Genomic DNA, 7,298 nt, shown 5'->3' with positions numbered 1-7,298 from the left:
GTGTGTATTGCAGGTCTGGGGATGGAACCCAGGGGCATTCGACCTCCGAGCTACACCCTCTGCCCCATTTTTTATCCTTTATTTTGAAACCGGGTCTCACTGAGTTGCAGAGGGCCTCACTAAGTAGCTGAGGCTGTCCTCGAACCGCGATCCTCCAGGTCTCAGCCTCCCGAATGCTGGGATTACAAGCTTGCGCCACCACGCCTGGCTAGGGGGTGGTGTATATACATTTTTTTAAAAAATTTGGAAACAGGGTTTCTTAAGCCAGTGAGGCTAGCTTCAAGCATGGGCGATCCTCCTGTCTCCGCCTCCCAAGCACGGGGATTACAAGCGTGTGCCACCACGCCCAGCAAAGTAAAAACATTTTAAAAAAGGCTGGGGGTATAGCTCTATGGCACAATGCTCCTGGGTTCAATCCCTGGTACCAAAACAAAACAAAACAAAACAGCACTTGGGAAAGAGGTTGGTTAGCACACCGAGAAAATAATTTCAGGATTAGCTGAAATCTATCTGAGAAATTTCTTCTGATGATAGTAATATAAGAATTAGAAGCTGAAGCCGAGCATGGTGTTGCTTATTTATTTATTTATTTGTTTATTTATTTATTTTGCGGGTCTGGGGATGGAACCCAGGGGCATTTGACCTCCGGGCTACACCCCCTGCCCTATTTTTTATTCTTTTATTTTGAAACCGGGTCTCACTGAGTTGCAGAGGGCCTTACTAAGTAGCTGAGGCTGTCCGCGAACCGCGATCCTCCAGGTCTCAGCCTCCCGAATGCTGGGATTACAAGCGTGTGCCACCACGCCCGGCTTGGTGTTGCTCATTTATAATCCCAGCATTCGGGAGGCTGAGACAGGAGGATCATGGTTTGCGGACAGCCTCAGCTACTTCGTGAGGTCCTCCGCAATTTAGTGAGACTCTGTTTCAAAGTAAAGAATAAAAAATAGGGCAGAGCAACTGGGCGTGGTGGCACACGTTTGTAATCCTAGCACTTGGGAGGCTGAGACAGGAGGATAGCACAGGTTTGAAGTCAGCTTCAGCTACTTAGTGAGGTTCTCAGCAACTTAGTGAGACCCTGTTTCTAAATAAAGTATAAAATAGGTCTGAGAGTATAGCCCGGAGGTAGAAAAGTTCCTGGGTTCCACCCCCAGTACTACAAAAAAAAAAAAAAAAAAAAAAGTCAGAGGATGTAGCTTGGAGGTCAAATGTCGCTGGATTCCGTCCTCAGACCCGAAAAAAAAAAAAAAAAAAATTAGAAGTCGGGTGTGATGGCATTCACTTGTAATCCCAGTACTTGGGAGCCTGAGACAGGAGGATTGCAGGTTTGAAGTCAGCCTCAGGTATTTAGTGAGGCCCTCCAAAACTTAGTGAGACCCTGTTTCAAAATAAAGAATAAAACATTGTGCTAAGGCTGTAGCTTGGAGGTAGAATGCCCCTGGGTTCAATTCCCAACACCACAAATAAAAAAAGAAAAGAAAAAGAATTATAAATTGCAATCAGAGCTGGGGGTGGTGGTCCATGCTTGTAATCCCAGTGTTTGGGAGGCTGAGACAGGAGGATCGCGTTTTGTGTACAGCCTCAGCTACTTAGTGAGGTCATTTGCAACTCAGTGAGATCCTGTTTCAAAATAAACAAAGAAGCAGGGTTTGGTGACTCTTGCTTGTAATCCCAGTACTTGGGAGGTTGAGACAGGAGGACCAGGCAAGTTCAAAGCCAGCTTTATCTACTTAGTGAGGCTCTCAGCAACTTAATGAGACACTGTTTCCAAATAAAAAATATAAAATAGGTCTGAGAGTATAACTCAGAAGTAGAAAGCCCCTGGGTTTCATCCCCAGTACCATAAACATGCACACAAATAAATAAATAAATAGGGCTGGGGGTAGAGCTCTGAAGTAGAATACCCCTGGGTTCTATCCTCAGTGCTGAAAAAAAAAATTGCAATCATTTCTATGTTAAGTAGGATGCCACATATTGGCAAATTGTATAATCTTTTTAAGGGTTTACGTCAATAAATCAAATAAATCAATTAGACTCACTTCTCTGGCTAGAAAAAGAATGTTTTCAAATTTAAGAAGTAAGCCAGGCGTAGTGGCCCACACTTGTAATCCCAGCATTTGGGGCTGAGACTGAAGGACTGCGGTTCACGGACAGCCTCAGCTACTTAGTGAGACCCTCTGCAACTTAGACCCTGTCTCAAAATAAAGAATTAAAAATAGGGTGGGAGCTGGGCGTGGTGGCGCACGCTTGTAATCCCCGCACTTGGGAGGCTGAGACAGGAGGATCGCACAGGTTCGAAGAAAGCCTCAGCTACTTAGTGAGGCTCTCAGCAACTTAGGGAGACCCTGTTTTCAGTAAAATATAAAATAGGGCTGGGAGTATAGCCCGGAGGTAGAAAGCCTCTGGGTTCCACCCCCAGTACCACCAAAAACAAAAACAAACAAACAAACAAACAAAAAATAGGGTGGGGGTGTAGCTCAGAGGTAGAATGCCCCTGGGTTCCATCCCCAGACCAGCAAAAACAAGCAAGCAAGCAAACAAACAAATAAATAAATAAATTTAAGAAATAAGCAGACATGGTGGAGCATGCTTGTAATCCCAGTAACTAGGGAGGCTGATATAGGAGGTTCAAGGTCAGTCTCATCAACTTGTGAGGTTCTTTGTGACTAAGTAAGGAATAAAATAGGGCTGGGGTTATAGCTCAGAGCCCCAGTCTGTCTGTCTGTCTGTCTGTCTGTCTGTCTGTCTCTCTCTCTCTCTCTCTCTCTCTCACACACACACACACACACACACACACACACACACACACGCTGTAGGAAATAGAATTCCTTTGCTGTACCCAGAGCCTGAGAGATAATGACTAATTTTTCCCAAACTCTAGAACCCAGCTAACAGGGCAAGCCTCCAAACCAAGTTCCACAAGACTCTAAGCTTCATCTTGAAACTCCTGCAAAGACAGGGTACAATTTCTGATTTGGGGGGGTTAATGAGGACTGAAATCCCTAGGTTTTTTCCAAGTCACACCCCAGCCCTATTTTATTTTTTATTTTGAAACAGGGTTTGGCAAAGGTGCTGAGGCTGGCCTCAAACTTGCCATCCTCCTGTCACAGACTGCCAAGTATTGGGATTACAGACATGCACCACACTATGCCTGGCTTCCTGGTATGTTTTTGTGTTTTTCGCAAGTGTTAATAGCAACAATGTAATAAACCTTAAGTGCCAACATTTTGTGAAGTACTATACTATACATATGGGTGTGTGAGTGCTAAGATATATAGTCCCTGTGCTCCTGGATACACAGGGATGCTGAGCACATACATAAGTGATTATAACATATGTTCAGTTATAAAAAAAAAAGAGTTGCATTTTTGGAACACAGACTGGGATTGCAATGGGGGTTAACTCTTACTGGGGAGATAAGAAAATTGTCCACTTGCACTAAGCTTTGGAGAACAGTAGGGCTTCCTTTGTTTGACACAGAAGAATGAAAGGGCCCTGGAGCTGGGAAATCAGGGGGAGTCAGGCTAATGATCGCTCAGCCCTCAAGTTATGAGTGAATAAAAATTGTAAGGACATTGTTGAAGTAGCTGACAGGCAAAGAGGAAATCTGGCGGAGGAGGCGGGGAGCATGAGACAGAGGGAGGAGGAGCGCAGCCAGGCATTTTTGAAGTTTGTTCTTCTGCCTCTCTGAGTTGCCACATATATCTCTGCAGTAGACCAACACTTTTCCTAAAATATTGCGTCTGTGGCCCTGTTCTTGATCAGCATGGTGGGTTTTGTCCGGCAGCGCTGCGTGGCCACTGAGCGCTCTGGAGCAAGAGGCCAGGGATGCAGGGATGCGCGTGCCTGTGATCCCAGCTCCTCGGGAGGCCGGAGATCAACTGAGCAAGCAGAATCTAAAAAAAAAGAGCAGGGAGATGATTTGGTCAGATGTACAATTCAGCCAAATGGAAGTCTCACAGTAGCGTAGAGGTTGAAATGAGGATACCTGGACACGGTCCTTTCTCGCCCACCTCTCTGATCTCAGCCTCGCGCTCACCCTCCCGCGCTCACCCGTCTCTCCTGTGCTCTCTTTTTTCTTCGCACACACTTCTCTTTCACCATTCTCCCTCATTTTCAGTCTTCTTTCCCTTTCTCTAATTTCCCTCGACTGTGTCCTGTATTTTCAGGATTCCGCTGTCATCCCGCGCAGAGGACTGGCAAAGCTCTGGAGAGCTCCGGCTGTGGCTCGGCTGGACCGCACAGCTCTGTCTTTGAAATCCATTGCAAGTGTCTCAGAGCTTACCCAAACCGCTCTTCCTTTTGAATTCAGTCAGTGCACTACCGTTAATCAGGGCTCCAGGCTGAAGTGTCCTTAGATTTCTCTCTCTCTTCTTTCCTAATCTCTACCTCCATTCCGCCCAGTTGGTTGCTGGGCCCTCTCTTTTTATACCTAAAATGTTAGTTCATTTCCCCATATCCTCTCTTCCCACAGTGATGCCTTTAAGACAGGTCTTTTGAAAGTTCCCTCTGGTGTAAAAAAAATTTTTTTTTGGTGGTACTGGGGGTGGAACCCAGGGGACTTTTTTTCTACCTCCAGGCTATACTCCCAGACCTATTTTTATACTTTATTTGGAAACAGGGTCTCACTAAGTTGTTGAGAGCCTCAGTCAGTAGCTGAGGCTGGTTTCAAACCTGTGCGATCCTCCTGTCTCAGCCTCCCAAGCACTGGGATTATAAATGTGCGCCACCACGTCCAGCTTAAAATTTTTTTTATCATGAAAAAGGCCTGTGTAAAAAAAAAAGTACACAATAAAAAAATCTACTGTGATCTAGGACTGGAAGATTTAGGACAGGCCAGTTATTGCAAGGGAAATGAGTTTAGATTTGGGAAAAGTTGCTAAGAATTATGGAGTAAAGCAGAAGTAGATAACTGGGATGGCTTTATGACTAGGAGGTAATAGGTAATTGGGCTAAAAAAGAAGATAAACTTGCCGGGTGTGGTGGCACACGCTTGTAATCCCAGCATTTGGGAAGATGAGACAGGAGGATCACAGTTTGTGGACAGCCTCAGCTACTACTGTGTGTGTGTGTGTGTGTGTGTGTGTGTGTGTGTGTGTGGTACTGGGGGTGAAACCCAGGGGCTTTTCTACCTCCGGGATATACCTCCAGACCTATTTTATACTTTATTTGGAAACAGGGTCTCATTAAGTTGCTGAGAGCCTCACTAAGTAGCTGAGGCTGGCTTTGAACCTGTATGATCCTTTTGTCTCAGCCTCCCAAGTACTGGGATTATAAGCGTGCGCTACCACGCCCAGCGACATCAACTATTACTTAATGATTAATGAGGCCATTTGCAACTCAGTGAGACCCTGTTTCAAAATAAAGAATTAAAAAAATAGGGCTGGTGGTAGCCGGGCGTGGTGGCGGATACTTGTAATCCCAGCATTCAGGAGGCTGAGACCTGGAGGATCCCGGTTCACGGATAGCCTCAGGTATTTAGTGAGGCCCTCAGCAACTCAGTGAGACCCGGTTTCAAAATAAAGAATAAAAAATAGGGCAGGGGGTGTAGCTCGGAGGTCAAATGCCCCTGGGTTCCATCCCCAGACCCACAAAAAAAAAAAAAAATAGGGCTGGTGGTATAGCTCAGAGGTAGAATGCCCCTGGGTTCCATCCCTAATGCCGAAAAAAAAAAAAAAAAAGAAGATAAACTCAACACAGAATATTTTTAGTGACTCCACAAAAACTTATACATGTTTAGTAATGAGATATCAGATGATTTTTTAAATCTGGCTATAGAAAGGAAGGAGTTTGATGGGAACAAAACACAGCAGGGTCAGGAACACCCTGATGTGTGTGTTTTACTAGGGATAGAACCCAGCAGCTTTCTACCACTGAGCTACACCCCCGGCCCCTTTTTTTCATTAATTTTGAAATAGGGTCTTGCTAAGCTCCTGAGGGTCTTGGTAAGTTGCTGAGGCTGGCCTTGAACATTTGATCCTCCTGTCTCGGCCTCCCAGGTACTAGGATTATAAGCATGTGCCACCACACCCAGTATGAAATGGGTTTTAAGAGTCAGGAGGCAGGCATGGTGGCAAATGCCTGTTATCTCAGTACTTGGGAGGCTAAAACAGGAGGATAGCAAGCAGGTTTGAGATCAGTCTCAGCAATTTAGTGAGACCCTCAGCAACCTAGAGAGACCGGTTTTAAAACAAGATCATAAAAAGGGCTGGGAAGCCACGCATAGTGGCACATGCTTGTAATCCCAGGATTTGGGAGGCTGAGAGCAGATGATTGTGGTTTGCAGACAGCCTCAGCTACTTAGTGAGACCCTTTGCCACTCTGTGAGACCCTGTTTCCAAATAAAGAATAAAAAATAGGGCTGGGGGTGTAGCTCAAAGGTAGGTTCCATCCTCAGTACCACAAATAAATAAATAAATAAATAAATAAATAAATAAATAAATAAATAAATAAATAAATAAAACTGGGTGTGTAGCTTAGAGGTAGAATGTCCCTGGGTTCAATCACAAATACTGGGGAAAAAAGTAAGTCAGGGAACAAAGACAGTTTTGGTAATCTTTACTTCTTTGTGTGTGTGTGTGTGTGTGTGTGTGTGTGTGTGTGTGTGTGTGTGTTTGTGTTACTAGGTGTGGAACCCAGGGGCTTTTCTACCTCTGAGCTACACCTTCAGCCCTCTTTTTTCTTTTTTTAATTTTGAAACAGGGCTTCACTAAATTGCAGAGGGCCTCACTAAGTAGCTGATGTTGGCCACAAACCTGCAATCCTCCTGTCTCAGCCTCCCAAATCCTGGGATTACAAGCATGCACCACCACACCGGCTTACTTCTGTAAACTTTAACTAACTAAATATATATATGTGTGTGTGTGTGTGTGTGTGTGTGTGTGTGTGTGTGTGTGTGTGTGGTACTGGGGGTAGAACCCAGAGGCTTTCTACTTCTGGGCTATACTCCCAGACCTGTTTTCTATTTTATTTGGAAACAGGGTGTCACTAAGTTACTGAAAGCCTCACTCAGTAGCTGAGGCTGACTTTGGTGGTACTGAGGGTGGAACCCACAGGCTTTGAAGGAAGTATAAGACATAAAAAGAAACAGACTTTGGCTTAAAAGACCTGGATCCCATGACTGGTTCTGACACCTGTCTATGGCAATTAGAGGTTGATGGTCAAGTTATTTAATTCTCAGAGTCAGTTTTCTCATCTGTAAAGATAACAATTCCATACAGTGGTAAGAGAAAAATGACATACATCAAGTCCATAACATACTACCTTGCTCAATAATTTTCTACTTCCATTATTCATGACCC

This window comes from Muscardinus avellanarius (assembly GCF_963383645.1).
Source record: "Muscardinus avellanarius genome assembly, chromosome: 3".
NCBI classification, from domain to species: domain Eukaryota; kingdom Metazoa; phylum Chordata; class Mammalia; order Rodentia; family Gliridae; genus Muscardinus; species Muscardinus avellanarius.
This window is presented reverse-complemented; position numbering follows the sequence as displayed.